Here is a 15,909-nt window from a genome sequence, read left to right on the forward strand (position 1 = left end):
GATACCTTGGAAGATCAGGCAAACTTCCTCGGGGCACACTTTGAACGGGTATCCAGCTCGTCCCACTATACTGACACTTTCCAAAAATACAGAACAAGAATAGAAAAGCAGAAACTCGAACACAAATGCACTAGATCCGAGGCATATAACCAAGCTTTCAGTCTAGCTGAGCTGCAAATGTCTCTAAACTCCTGCAGTACTTCTGCCCCAGGTTCTGACCGTGTGATGTATGAAATGTTAAAAAACCTACCAAACGAAACCCGTAAAACCTTACTTTGTTTGTACAATGCTATTTGGTCTTCTGGCACTATTCCTACCTCCTGGAAAGAGGCTATTGTTATTCCCATTTTGAAAGAGGGCAAGGACCCTTCTTTACCCTCGAGTTATAGGCCTATAGCACTTACAAGCTGCTTGTGCAAAGTCTTCGAAAAAATGATAAACTGCCGACTTGTACATTTCCTTGAAACAAATAATTTGCTCGACCCATTTCAGTGCGGGTTTCGAGAAGGTAGATCCACCACAGACCACCTTGTTCGTATCGAGGCACAGATCAGAGACGCCTTCGTCCATAAACAATATTTTCTCTCTGTGTTCCTAGATATCGAAAAGTCGTATGATACAACATGGCGGTTCGGCATTCTAAGAGACCTGTCTCACCTTGGTGTGCGCGGAAGAATGTTTCATATAATCGAAAGTTACCTGTCAAAGCGGACTTTCCGTGTCCGTCTGGGCAGTGTGCTTTCCCAAACATTTGTCCAGGAAACAGGCGTGCCACAAGGTGGCGTGCTTAGTTGCACACTTTTTATTATCAAAATGAACTCTTTGCACTTGTCCATTCCCCGCAATATGTTCTATTGTACATATGTCGACGACGTTCAGCTTGGCTTCAAGTCATGCAACTTGGCCATATGTGAGCGGCAGGTTCAGCTGGGTTTAAATAAGATCTCCAAATGGGCAGATGAAAACGGATTTCGACTTAACCCACAAAAAAGCACGTGTGTTTTGTTCTCTCGAAAGAGAGGCATGCACTCGGAACCTGACATTCGACTGAACGGGCAACGTCTGTCCGTCAAAGCCGAGCATAAATTCTTAGGCCTAATCTTGGACAACAAGTTGACCTTCGTGCCGTACATCAAGTATCTAAAAACAAAATGTTTAAAAGCCATGAATGTTTTAAAAGTGTTGTCACGTACTACTTGGGGTAGTGATAGGCAATGCCTCATGAACCTCTATAGAAGCCTCATTCGCACCCGCTTAGATTATGGGGCCGTTGTCTATCAGTCTGCTACTCAAAGTGCCTTGAAGATGCTGGACCCCGTGCACCATTTGGGCATCCGCCTTTCTACGGGTGCTTTTCGCACCAGCCCCGTAGAAAGCCTTTACGTTGAGTCAAATGAGTGGTCGCTTCACCTGCAAAGAACCTACATGTCCTTTGTTTATTTCCTTAAGGTGAAAGCAGACAAGAGGCACCCCTCATACTCTACTATAAATGACTTGTCGAGCTCCATTCTTTTTCAAAACAGGCCTTCAATGAGGCAGCCCTTCTCAGTTCGCCTGAAGGGTCTAGCCGAGGACACTGGAGTGTCACTCGAACACAATTTAATGGCTCCTGTAGCATACCCGCCACCGTGGCAGTGGCAGACTATAGATTGCGATGTGTCTTTTTTAGAAGTTACTAAACATGCGCCTATTGCCCAGATTCGAACATACTTCTTGGAACTTCAACACAAATACACACGTCCTGAATTTTTTACAGATGCCTCTAAGTCTAACTCCTCTGTGTCCTACGCTGCTGTTGGCCCTTCCTTTTCGTATGCTGGCCCTCTACATCCAGACACAAGTATCTTCACGGCGGAAGCTTACGCGATACTTGTGGCAGCTAAACACATCAAACAATTACAAATACAAAAAGCAGTAATTTATAAAGACTCCCTTAGTGTGGTAACGGCTCTGCACAGTCTTAAAAAACAAAAAAACCCTGTCCTCATCTCACTTTACTCTATTTTGTGCACACTTTACACACTCAACCAACATGTTGTAGTGTGCTGGGTGCCAGGGCATCGTGAAATTCAAGGCAACGTGATGGCGGATCAGCTTGCTGCATCCGTCCACGAGGGCACCGCCACTACACCCATATTAATCCCGGCCCTTGATCTTAAGCCGTCTCTCAAACGAAACATCAGAGACTTCTGGCAGAGCAAGTGGAATACACACACACAAAACAAACTACACATTATTAAGCCACACCTTGGTCATTGGCTGCCAGTATCAAAATCGCGTTATACAGAGGTAATACTAACGAGACTCAGGATAGGACACACATACGCAACACACACACATCTTTTGTCTAGTGACGATCCACCATTGTGCGACAAATGTGGTGAAACATTAACAGTCCTTCACATACTAATCCAGTGTAAACATTTAGAAACTCTAAGAAAACAACATTTTCCATTACTCTACCGACAACATATACCTTCACACCCTGCAATGTTTGTCGGTAGGGAACCACTTTTTAGTCATAAATCATTGTTAGCGTTTTTAAAAGAAATTCACAGCTTTCATGTCATATACCCGGGCATACCGTAGCATGACCTCTCCAGAGAGGTTTTTGCTGCGGTGGCTACACAAGAAAGCACATGCCTCACGGCCCTTGGACGCAAGGGTTTGAACGAGTGAGGCACTTGTGCTAATGCCATACATATCCACCATCGTCTTTTATTATCACCAACTTTTGTCATCTATTCACACCACACACACCTTTCACGGCATGGTCATCATTTTATTACTTGTATGTTTTTACCCGCCTTACTGCGAGGAATTTTATGGCCCTTATACAGCCACTTATCACAATCATTGTCCATATTTTTAGTAAGATGAACTGGCGCTCTTTGGCCGTGAATCGGCCCTTGCGCCATAAAACATCAAACATCATCATTGTTTATTTCCTTAAGGTGAAAGTGGATAAGAAGCACCCCTCATACTCTACTCTTAATGATTTGTCGAGCTCAATTCTGTTTCAAAACAGGCCTTCGATGAGGCAGCCCTTCTCAGTTCGCCTGAAAAGTCTAGCTGAGGAAACTGGAGTATCACTTGAACACAGTTTAATGGCTCCTGTAGCATATCCGCCACCGTGGCAATGGCAGACTATAGACTGCGATGTGTCCTTTCTAGAAGTTACAAAACATGCGCCTATTGCACATATCCGAACATACTTCCTCGAACTTCAACACAAATACACACATCCTGAGTTCTTTACAGATGCCTCCAAGTCCAACTCCTCTGTGTCCTACGCTGCTGTCGGCCCATCCTTTTCGGATGCTGGCCCTCTACATCCAGGCACAAGTATCTTCACAGCGGAAGCCTATGCGATACTTGTGGCAGCTAAACACATCAAACAATCACAAATACAAAAACCAGTAATTTATACAGACTCCTTCAGTGTGGTAACGGCTCTGCACAGTCTTAAAAAACAAAAAAACCCTGTCTTCGTTTCACTTTACTCCGTTTTATGCACACTCTACACACTCAACCGACATGTTGTTGTGTGCTGGGTGCCAGGGCACCGTGAGATCGAAGGCAACGTGAGGGCGGATCAGCTCGCTGCATCCGTCCACAAAAGCACTGCCCCTACACCCATATCAATCCCGGCCCTTTATCTTAAGCCCTCTCTCAACCGAAACCTCAGGGACTACTGGCAGAGCAAGTGGGATACACACACACAAAACAAACTACACATTATTAAGCCACACCTTGGTCATTGGCTGCCAGTATCAAAATCGCTTCATACAGAGGTAATACTGACGAGACTCAGGATAGGACACACATACACGACACACTTGTATCTGTTGTCCGGTGGCGACCCACCATTGTGTGACAGATGGGGTGAAGCACTAACAGTTCTTCACATTTTAATTCAGTTCAAACATTTGGACACTATAAGAAAACAACACTTTCCATTACCCTACCGACAACATATACCTTTACACTCTGCAATGTTTGTCGGCAGGGAACCCCTTTTTAGTTATAAATCATTGCTAGCGTTTTTAAAAGAAATTCATCGTTTTCATATCATATACCCGGGCATTCCGTAGCACGACCTCTCCTGAGAGGTTTTCTCTGCGGTGGCTACACAAGAAAGCACTTGCCTCACGGCCCTTGGACGCAAGGGTATGAACGAGTGAGGCACTTGTGCTAATGCCATACATATCCACCATCGTCTTTTATTATCACCAACTTTGTTCATCTATTCGCACCACACACACCTTTCACGGCATGGTCATGATTTTATTACTTGTATGTTTTTACCTGCTTTACCGCGAGGAATTTTATGGCCCTTATACAGCCGCTAATCACAATCATTGTCCACATCTCTTGTCCCATGAACTGGCGCTCTTTGGCCATCAAATGGCCCTTGCGCCAAAAAACACCATATATCATCATTAAACATAAACGATGCTGTAGCATACCTAACAGGTTTTATTATTGACGCTGCAGTGAAATGTATCAAGCAAACCAACGGAATGACCAATAAATGTCGCATCCCATGGTGGAACGACGATTGTCGGAAGGCGTGCAATAGACAAAATAAAGCTTGGAGACTACTCCCAAATTACCCAACGGCTGAAAATTTCCAAGCCAGAAGAACGCACCGTCTTGCAAAGAAAGTTGGAATAGGTACATCTCCGGTATAAATTCTTACACCGACGAAACGAAGGTTTGGAATAGGGTAAACAAGTTAATGGATCGGGAGTCACACCCCCCACCTTTGTTATGTAGCCAAGGGAAGAGCCTGGAGGAGCAGGTGGACTGCCTAGGCGAATACTTTGAATACGTCTCAAGTGCATCGCACTACACAGAAACGTTCTTAAGATTCAAAGAACATGAAGAGCGGCAACCCCTTAAATCTAAACGTCCATCCAGGGAGGCTTACAACTGCTCATTTTCATTAGCTGAACTTAAGGCAGCTCTTGCGTACTGCAACAACTCGGCGCCAGGTGGCGATCGTATAACATATGAAATGATCAAGTATCTTCACCCAGAAGCACTAAAAACGCTCCTAACCCTCTTCAATACCATGTGGGAAGCTGGATATATTCCATTGTCATGGAAAGAAGCGATAGTCATCCCGGTACTCAAACAAGGCAAAGACCCGTCCTTGGCCGCCAGCTACTGGCCAATAGCGTTAACAAGCTGTTTATGCAAACTATATGAGAAAATGTTAAACCGGCGCTTAACCTACTTCCTAGAAAGTAACAGTATAGTAGACCCCCATTAGTGTGGTTTCAGAGAGGGGAGGTCGACAATAGACCACCTTGTTCGCATACGGACATACATCAGAGATGCGTTTATTCATAGGCAGTTTGTACTTTCGGTATTGTTAGACCTGGAGAAAGCGTACGATACCACATGGCGATTCCGGATTCTACGCGATCTTGCCGCCATGGGCATCCATGGGAACATGCTAAACACAATTTAAAGTTATCTGTCTAACTGAACCTTTCGCATAAAAGTGGGAAATGCTCTCTCTAGATCATTTACCCAAGAAACTGGTGTTTCGAAAGGGGGCATGCTTAGTTGCACACTCTTTCTTGTAAAAATGAACTCCCCCTAGTCAGTAATTCCAAGTGTGATGTTTTATTCTGTGTATGTTGATGATGTGCAGATGAGTTTCAAATCATGCAATATGTCTGTCTGCGAACGACAAGTGCAGCTTGGAATGAATAAATTCTCTAAATGGGCGGATGAGAATGGTTTTAAAATAAACACCCAGAAAAGTACTTGCGCACTCTTCTCCAACAAATGAGGGGTAATGCCACTACCAAATATTGCGATCAAGGGAGACCAACTCCTTGTGAGCAGCGAGCATAAATTCCTAGGAACCACTTTAGATTCTAAGGTCACGTTTATTTCCCATATTAAACATGTAAAAATGAAATGTCTGAAAGCGATGAACCTCCTAAAGCTCCTATCACGTAGAACATGGGGTAGTGATCAGAAGTGTATCTTGAACTTGTACAAAAGCCTTGTTTGGTTGCGCCTTGATTATGCCTCTATAATTTATCATTCTGCAATGCCAAGTGCTTTGAAAATCCTAGAACCCGTTCACCATCTGGGTATCCGACTTGCAACCGGTGCTTTCAGGACAAGCCCGATCCAGAGTCTCTATGTAGAGTCGAATCAGTGGTCACTTCACCTGCAGCGATCCTATAGCAGTTTCACATATTTTATAAAGATACGTGCAAACATCAAGCATCCATCTTATTCAACTATAAAAGATATGACCGCTGCCACCCTCTTCCATAATCGATCCACAGTGAGAAAGCCATTCTCCTTGCGTGTGAGAAACTTATGTGAGGAAATGGGTGTTCCACTGCTAGAACTAAGTCCTATGCCTACAACAAAACATTTACCGCCGTGGCAGTGGCAGCTCATACATTGTGACACTTCATTTGCTGAGATCACTAAACACTCACCAGAAGCTCATATTAAAATGCATTTCCGACAACTCCAGTCCAACTACTCATGCGTAGAGTTTTGTACTGACGCTTCTAAGTCGCATGCAGGGGTGGCTTATGCAGCCATCGGACCATCTTTCTCGGAATCCGGCGTGCTGCACCCGGAAACAAGTATATTTACGGCTGAGGGTTATGTACTATTGTCCGCTGTGAAGCATATACGGAAATCAAACATACAAAAATCAATTATATTCACAGACTCGTTAAGCATCGTAAATGCATTAAGATCCCTTTTCAGATTCAGAAATGCAATAATAATTGAGCTATATTCCGTTCTGTGTACAGCGTATATGTCCAACCAGCATGTTACTATTTGCTGGGTACCTGGCCATAGAAGTATCGAGGGCAATGTGTTAGCTGACCAAATGGCCACGTCAATTATAATGCGCGTTATTAACCCCACCGCTACTGTCCCTGCAACAGATCTAAAACCCTTTCTACGAAAGAAACTGCGAAACCACTGGCAACGCTTGTGGAACACAGAAATAAATAAGCTTCATTTGATTAAGCCGCGGTTGGGTTACTGGCCCTCCGCTACAAGAACACGGCGAACTGATGTCCTATTCTGTCGCCTCAGAATAGGACACACTTATGGTACTCATAACTTTCTTCTGACTGGCGATGAACCTCCTACTTGTGGTAGATGTGGTGACAGGCTAACCGTCCTCCACGTCTTCCTGGAGTGTGCGGAAGCTGAAAGGGAGAGAAAGAAATATTTTGCTTTAGCATACCGCTATAATCTTCCTTTACATCCGATTATGTTCCTCGGCGAAGAGCCGCTTTTCGATGCAAAATCTGTTTTAAGCTTTTTAAAGGATGTAGTATTGAATGTTTTTAGCCCAACATTGAATGTTTTTAGCCAAACAGGTTCATAGCGCATCCTCTGTTCAGAGGATGCTGCTGTGATAGCAGATTTCAATGAGCCCAGGCCTCCATGCTCTTGTTTTAAGGGCTCTGTCGAGGCACTGGTGCTCCATGCCAAGTTTTTATTTGACATACTTATCACTTTTAAATCATTTTATGTCTCCATAGCTCACATCATTTGTCATTGCCATAATTTTACCATATGTATATTTTTACACACCTACAGCGACTGTTTTTTAGGCCCATTTACAGCCACGTCACATTTGTTTTATCTACACTGCACATCCCACAATTCATTATCATTGCTCTGGCGCTCTTTGGCCATATCTGGCCCTTGCGCCAATAAACACCACTAATCATCATTGGCCAGGTCTCGCGCGCTCTGACAGAAGATTCGTCGCGACGTGTAAGATATGTCTGCGCCGCAAAACACCGTCGACGCTTCGGGCTGGGCGCCTTCAACCACTTGACATTCCTTCTGAACCTTTCTTTCGTGTCAGTTCGGACTTACTCGACCCTCTTCACCTGTCTTCTGCTGGCAATAGGGGGATAGCTGTGATCACTGACTACGCCACACGCTACGCCATCACACGCGCACCTAAAACAAGGTGCGCCACAGCCGTCGCCGATTTTCTTCTAAATGACATGATCTCGCAACATGGTGCTTCACGCCAGCTGCTCACGGACTGAGGCCGCACATTTCTATCGAGAGTCATAGCGGACATCCTACGCTCCTGCGCAACGGGCCACAAGCTCACTACGTCGGACCATCCGCAAAAAAATGGCCTCATGGAGTTTCTGAACTGAACCCTAACCGACATGCTTTCAAAGTACGTTTCCTCAGACCACTCTGACTAGGACCTCGCTCTATCATACGTGACATTTGCATACGATTCTTTGCGCCATGGCACAGCTGGTTGCTCCCCATTTTTCTCGTTGTTCGGCCGTGAACCGACATTGCCCCTCGATACTGTCATTCTGTTGCCAGCAGTTCCGACCATATAATATGCCCTGGACGCCATCAGCCGGGCCGCCCACGCACTCCAAGCCGCTCGTGCTCATCTTCTGACCTCCCACGAAAACCAATGGCGTCGGTATGATCAACGACACCGCAATGTGCACTTTTCGCCCGGTTCGTTGGTTCTGCTGTGGTCTCCGACCAGGCACGTTGGCCTGCCTGACAAATTGCTCTCACCGTACACAGGGCCATATAGAGTGTATCGCGCAGTGACTCCCGTCACTTATGAAATAGCTCCTGCTGCCTCGTCGTCTTCATCCACCCCTCGCACCAGTGACATCGTACACGTGACACGCAAGAAGCAGTACCACATCTAGATGCGCCGAGACAGCGTTTTTGCTGACAGGGGTTCTGCTAAATTAGGCTGCCACAATGCAAACTGTCAATTATTGAGCACGTGTGTGCCCGACGAAGAGGATGAAGGTCGCTTGCTGCTCGAGCTCGGAGCCAGACTGGCCAGCGCTGCAACCGCTCTTGTAAATATATTTCAAAAATATATTTGCAATATATTGAATCGTTACTCACGTAGCAATAATATTAATATTATTATTATAGCAAAGGTTCGTTGCAGCGCCCCCTTCTGAATCGCGAACATAAGCGGATTCGACTGCAAATCCCAAGCGTGGTGTGCCTTTTTGGAACGGTGCCAACTCTGAGCGCGCCATTGGACGCCGGTCGCGTCGACGGTGTTTCGTGCCGGAGCTCGCGTTTTGCTAGTGTAGCGTCGCTTGCCACGCAAGAAGAGGGACACGTGCACATAGGCAGGCGCTGGGTTCAGGTTCAGGAGGAGGGGCAAAGGTTCATCGCAGTCCCCCCCCCCCCTTTCTAAGGTGACTGTAAAGGAGCCCCGCCGTCTATGTATAAAGCAGATTTCGCACCCTCCTCTTATGGGTTTAGGGGGGGGGCGGCCGCCCCCTCTGCACTCCTCGTGCGCACGCTTATGTGCGTGCATCGCGTTCCGTTGTTTATGACCCTGTCATTTGCTCCAGAAGGAACGTGGCTACTACTGCGGTATGACAGACATCGCTCGAACATCAGCAGCAATCTCCTAAAAGAGGACAGCCAATCGTGAAGCGGCGAGCTTTGTGGAGGTAGACCTATTGCCGTCTGACCAGGGACTCTATACTCCAACATGAAAGGGTTTTCAAAGGGGCACTTCTGAAAGGTACATGAAAGGAACATTTGCGCTGGCATTAGACATTGCGGCTTCACTTCACCGGTTGTCGAGCGAGCCGCAGGCAATGAATACACATATGCAATGTATGTGTTGGATAGAAATGATTGAGTTCATGATGTCTGCCATCAGTGTTCATGAATACATTGTTGTGCATCTTCAATCTCCATCAGTGTTTATGACAAAAAGAAAATTTACCACAAAAACACTTGTAATTGACATATTTTGCCTCGAAATAGTTTCAACAAACAAGCACCTTAGGTAATTTATATATAACAATAAGAAGCTTACAGGCTTGCTCATTAACTGTACATTTATTATGGTGGCTCATTCTTTGGTAGTGGTCCGTATTCTCTTTCCTTGCCTGCCGGCCTCCGTAAAGAATCCACGCAGGTAGCGTCGCACAGCTTTGATGTGGACGTCCTCCTGTTTTCCTGGCTGTTTGTTTGCTGCCACAAAGTGCTTCAGGCACCCTGAAAAATGCCAGAACAGTGACGTATACACGAAATAAAAAAGCGATTTCAGAGGAACTATAAATATTAAATTAAAGAAGGAGAAGCTGTGACGTCCCTTGTGCTACTTGTTTTGCTCAAATAGATGTATACAGTGAATCTACCTTATAAATACATGACTTAAATTATTGAAAACACAACGAACTCTACCTAAATTGATTTAGTCAAAGCAATTTTAAAAAATGTCGTAATTTCACAGCAGGATAGCTTAATCTAGATTTCATTCAGTGAAATGTATTCAAAGTTCCAATTCATCCTTTGTTCGTGAAAAATGGACAGTGCTATTTTCTCGGAAACTGCACCCTTCTTCACCACAATGTACTAATGAATTGTGACGAAATCCATGATTATGCAGAACATGTGCAATCCATGCAATCAATCACTCTCCACGATGATGCAAAGCAAAACAGGAATTGTATCAAAGTGGCCACCATCAGTTCAGAAAAGTTAGATGCGACCTATGTTGCAGCAATTCACTGAATTGCTTCTACATAAGCCGCATCTAGTTCACAATTGAAACACACTCACTGAGCACAAGTGTCTGCTTCAGCCCAATCCATCATTTTCATAATACCAAGACGCATGTGTCCTACTCCTACTGAAGAAGTCGTAAAATGACTTTCGATCCCCAAGGTTTTCATTTTAATGATGACGGTTATTCCAGCCCCTACCAAAATGGCAGATGGTCGCCCGGGAAAAAGTAAAAGCTTTATTCCAATGATTCAAGCTGTCGCGCGAAACTGCTGATGTAACAAAAGGTATCATTTTTATGCCAGGATAATCAATGTGGCAATCTGTTGATAAATTTCAACAACCTTTCATTTTTAGCAACGCATTTGGATTTTGTCATGAGATGTGTTCATAAGGTAGACAGGCTGAAGCTTGAGCAGCGCCCTTCGCTGTTCTAGCGGCGAGAGGGGGCAAAGCTCTAGTCGCTTAGAGAGGCCGCGCTTGCTTGATTTTTCTCTTGCACACACAAAAAACGTGTTCCTCGTGGCTTTTATCTCTCATTTCGCACCCTATAGGCACCGCTCCGTCATCCTGGGAAGCACGCACACACTACTACCGTACTGTGAGCAGCTGCAAAAGTTTAAAAATATCGCAGAGCTAACAACTTCCTGTGAAGTTTTACAGTTTCCGATGGAAGCAGTGCGAGGAGCAAATGCGTCAAGAGTGGATTATGGCAGTTCGTCGATACTTAAGCGGTCTTGTCACTCTGAAGAATTTTTTTGTCGTGCACGGTATAACCAATTATTCACGGGGAGAAATGTGATGGCCGGATTCATATAAAAACACAGCATTTGTAAACTGAGGCTACAACAGCAAATAGTCAACCACTGTACATTTCGAGATTAGCCACAGGCTTTCCAAGACAACCATTTGTAATGCAAAAGCGGCACAGCTTGCTAGCTTAATACACCACTGTTAAAATAACGTATCGTGAGCCTTGCAAGTGTTTTATTCAGCTGACGGCTGTAGACTTCTCATCGCCACTCAGTGTCAACAGATTTATGCTGCGTGTTCGCAATGAGGGTTTATACGTACAGGTCTTGCAAGCAACAGCCATCAAGCAAGTTTAGGTATTGCAATGTTAGGATCGAAGTCATAAGTTCATTTCCACCTAAGCCAGCTGCATTTCTATGCGAAACATGGCAACACTGTGCCCAGATTTAGGTGTAAAAATGACAGGCTTGACAGGGTTGGTTTTCTATATTCTAAGCGTACGTTGGGATGACCCTAAATGTAAACAGAAGTGGCACTCGTTGTGTGTGTGCACCTTCTAACCGTTGTCGTCGTCGCCCCTTGCACTTCAAATAGATTTAGGTGCACGTTAAAAAGCCTCAGGTGCACGTTAAAAGGCCCCCGCAGGGGCACCTGCGCAAATAGGCGTTTGGTGTGTAGAGACACCACGGACCCGAGCTAACGGGGGAGTTTCTACTCCCTCCCACGCCTAGCCGTGCGTGGCTTCGCCGTGTCCGGGGAAAAGGGGATCCTGGGGGTTGAGCCGACGCTGGGTGATTGGACCTTTAAGGCCCCCCGGCAGAGGCAACACACCCCTTTGGCCCCGGCTTCACATAGACGGCACCCCTGGGCTGACCCATTCAGGGGAAATCGGCAGTCGCCTTTTCCTGTCTCTCTCCTCCCACATCTTCGTCTTTTTCTCACACTTTTATCTTTCCTGTCCTCTCCTCACTTCTGTTGACTTCCGATATTCATGACGGCGAGGGTTAACCTTGTGTAGGTATCCCACCTTGGATAATTACATTGGGTTATAGTGACAGCGTACGGCTGGCGTCGGAAGGGCTTGTTTCAACAAGTCCAACCGCGTCCCCTTGTTGGGCTCCGTGGTGGGTGGTCGCCACAGTTACCGAACACATTCATACTTGTATGGCTTTACAAGCATCCGCCGACCTTGATCGGTCTCGTAAGAGAGGCCGCACCGAAGCAAGTTATCACGTCTCGACAGAAAGTAAAGTTGCTTTCGCGAAGTACCACATTATCCACAGTGACAGCACACCTCTAAGAAAATCATCCCCATTTTTGGTGGCCAAGTGCCTGAAAGAAAAAATAGGACCTACATACAAAGCATCCAAAATGTCAAGCGGTGACCTCCTTTTGGAGCTAACCGAAAAAGACCAAGTGCCTAAGCTATTACAACTAACCAGCATTCGAGAAACAGCTGTCACCCTTTCGGTCCATCGCTCTCTAAACACCAGCAGGGGAGTAATCTCTGAGGAAGACTTCTTGGGCCTTGGTGACGAAGAGCTCCTCGAAGGTTCCCAAGACCAAAACGTCATCAAAGTCCAAAGAATTGTTATCCGTCGCAATAATCGGGAAGTGCCCACCAAACACAAAATACTAACCTTTGGAACATGTGAAATGCCTACCTCTTTTAAGGCTGGGTCATCATCATCATCATCAGCCTGACTACGTCCACTGCAGGACAAAGGCCTCTCCCATGTTTCGCCAGTTAACCCGGTCCTGTGCTTGCTGCTGCCAATTTATACCCACAAACTTCTTAATTTCATCTGCCCACCTAACCTTCTGTCTCCCCCTAACCCACTTCCCTTCTCTGGGAATGCAGTTAGTTATCCTTAATGACCAGCGGTTATCCTGTCTACGTCTACATGCCCGGTCCATGTCCATTTCCTCTTCTTTATTTCAACTATGATATCCTTAACCCCCGTTGGACCCCTAATCCACTCTGCTCTCTTGTCTTTTAAGGTTACACCTACCATTTTTCTTTCCATTGCTCGCTGCGTCGTCCTCAATTTAAGCTGAACCCTCTTTGTAAGTCTCTAGGTTTCTGCTCCGTAGCTAAGTACCGGCAAGATACAGCTGTTATATACCTTCCTCTTGAGGGATAGTGGCAATCTACCTGTCATAATTTGAGAGTGCTTGCCGAATGTGCTCCACCCCATTCTTATTCTTCTAGTTACTTCAATCTCGTGGTTCGTCTGTGCTGTTATTACCTGCCCTAAGTAGACATAGTCTTTTACAACTTCAAGTGCACTATTACCTATGTCGAAGCGCTGCTCCTTTCCGAGGTTGTTGTACATTACTTTCGTTTTCTGCAGATTAATTTTAAGACCCACCTTTCTGCTCTCCCTGTTCAGCTCTGTAATCATGAGTTGCAATTCGTCCCCTGGGTTACTCAGCAATGCAATGTCATTGGCGAAGCGCAGGTTACTAAGGTATTCTCCATTAACTCTTATCCCTAACTGCTTCCATTCTAGGCTTCTGAAAACCTCCTGTAAGCACGTGGTAAATAGCATTGGGGAGATTGTGTCCCCCTGCCTTACACCCTTCTTGATTGGTATTCTGTTGCTTTCTTTATGAAGCACTATGGTAGCAGTTGATCCCCTGTAGATTTCTGCCAGAATGTTTATATATACTTCATCTACGTCCTGATTCTGCAGTGTCTGCATGACGGCTGATATTTCTACTGAATCAAACGCCTTCTCGTAATCTATGAAGGCTATGTATAGTGGTTGGTTATACTCTGAGCATTTCTCTATTACCTGATTGATAGTATGAATGTGGTCAATTGTTGAGTAGCCTGTTCGAAATCCTGCTTGTTCCTTTGGTTAATTGAATTCTAATGTTTTCTTTACTCTGTTAGCGATTACTTTTGTAAATAGCTTGTATACTGCAGAGATCAAGCTGATCGGCCTGTAATTCTTCAAGTCCTTGTCATCTCCTTTCTCATGTGTTAAGATGATGTTAGCGTTCTTCCAAGACTCTGGTACTCTTTCCGTCAGGAGACACCTCGTAAACAGGGTGGCTAGTTTTTCTAACACATTCTGTCCTCCATCTTTCAGAAGATCTGATGTTACCTGATCCTCACCAGCAGCTTTGCCTCATTGCATGCTCTCCAAAGCTTTTCTGACTTCTTCTATCATTACTGATGGGGTGTCATCTGGGTTACTGCTAGTTCTTATAGTATTAAGGTCGTGGTTGTCTCCGCTACTGTACAGATCCCTGTAAAACTCCTTCACTATTTCAGCTATCCTTTCCATATTGGTAGTTATTTTGCCTTCTTTGCCCCTTAGTGCATACATCCGACTTTTGCCTATCCCAAGTTTCCTCTTCACTGCTTTGACGCTTCCTCCGTTTTTCAGAGCGTGTTCAATTCTCTCCATGTTATACCTTCTTACATTGCATACCTTACGTCTATTAATCAACTTCGAAAGCTCTGCCAGTTCTATTTCGTCTGTTGTACTTGACACTTTCATGATTTGACGCTTCTTAATTAGGTTCTTCGTTTCCTGGGAAAGCTTGCCAGTGTCCTGTCTAACTACCCTGCCTCCAACTTCCACTGCACACTCCGTAATAATACTCGTCAGATTATCATTCATTGCATCTACGCTAAGGTTGGTTTCCTCATTAAGAGCAGAGTACCTGTTCTGCAGTGACACTTTGAATTCCTGTACTTTCCCTCTCAGTGCTAGCTCATTGATTGGCTTCTTGCGTATCAGTTTCTGTCGTTCTTTCTTCAAGTCTAGGCGAGTTCGAGACGGTACCATTCTATGGTCACTGCATCGTACCTAGCCAACCACTTCCACATCCTGCACGATTCCTGGGTGTACACTCAATATAAAGTCTATTTCGTTCTTATTTTCGCCATTAGGGCTCCTCCATGTCCACTTGCAGTTTTCTCGTTTTTGGTAGAAGGTATTCAAAATCCGTAAATTATTGCGTTTTGCGAACTCTACTAGTAGCTCTCCTCTGGCGTTTCTAGTACCGATGCCATAATCTCCTACTGCCTGGTCTCCAGCCTGCTTCTTCCCTACCTTTGCATTAAAGTCGCCCATCTATATAGTGTACTGTGTTTTTACCTTACTCATTGCCAATTCCACGTCTTCATAAAAGCTTTCAACTGAAGCGTCATCATGGCTGGATGTAGGCGCGTAAGCCTGTACTACCTTCATTTTGTATCTTTTATTCAGTTTAATTACGATACCTACCACCCTTTCATTAATGCTGTAGTATTCCTCTATGTTGCCAGCTATGTTTCTGTGAATTAGGAACCCCACTCCCAGTTCTCTTCTGTCTGCCAAGCCCCGATAGCAAAGGACGTGCCCATTCACGCGCCCCACCGTTTCCATTGGCAATAAGACCTGCAGTAGAAAAACTTGCAATTTCTTTCAATGACTTAGAGGAAAGCGACCGTGTCGAACACATCCCTCTCTGGCAGCAGTGTCCAGTCACTTGTGACTGGTCTTTCGAATACATCATAAAGGAAAATTGTCCAAGTGCACTCATTGAGCAACATTTCTTGGCCCTTGAACACAAATACCGTTCAACCGCGTTCTTCTCTGA

The 15,909-nt window shown here is 45.2% G+C and overlaps 1 protein-coding gene across 4 annotated transcripts in view; it reads left to right on the plus strand.

The window, feature by feature from the left end:
- LOC119167626 (uncharacterized) overlaps window positions 1-15,909 on the plus strand; it is a 215,277-nt gene that overhangs the window by 101,372 nt on the left and 97,996 nt on the right. The gene's annotated exons all lie outside the window — the stretch shown is intronic.

Source organism: Rhipicephalus microplus, chromosome 6, assembly GCF_043290135.1.
Source record: "Rhipicephalus microplus isolate Deutch F79 chromosome 6, USDA_Rmic, whole genome shotgun sequence".
Lineage (NCBI taxonomy): Eukaryota > Metazoa > Arthropoda > Arachnida > Ixodida > Ixodidae > Rhipicephalus > Rhipicephalus microplus.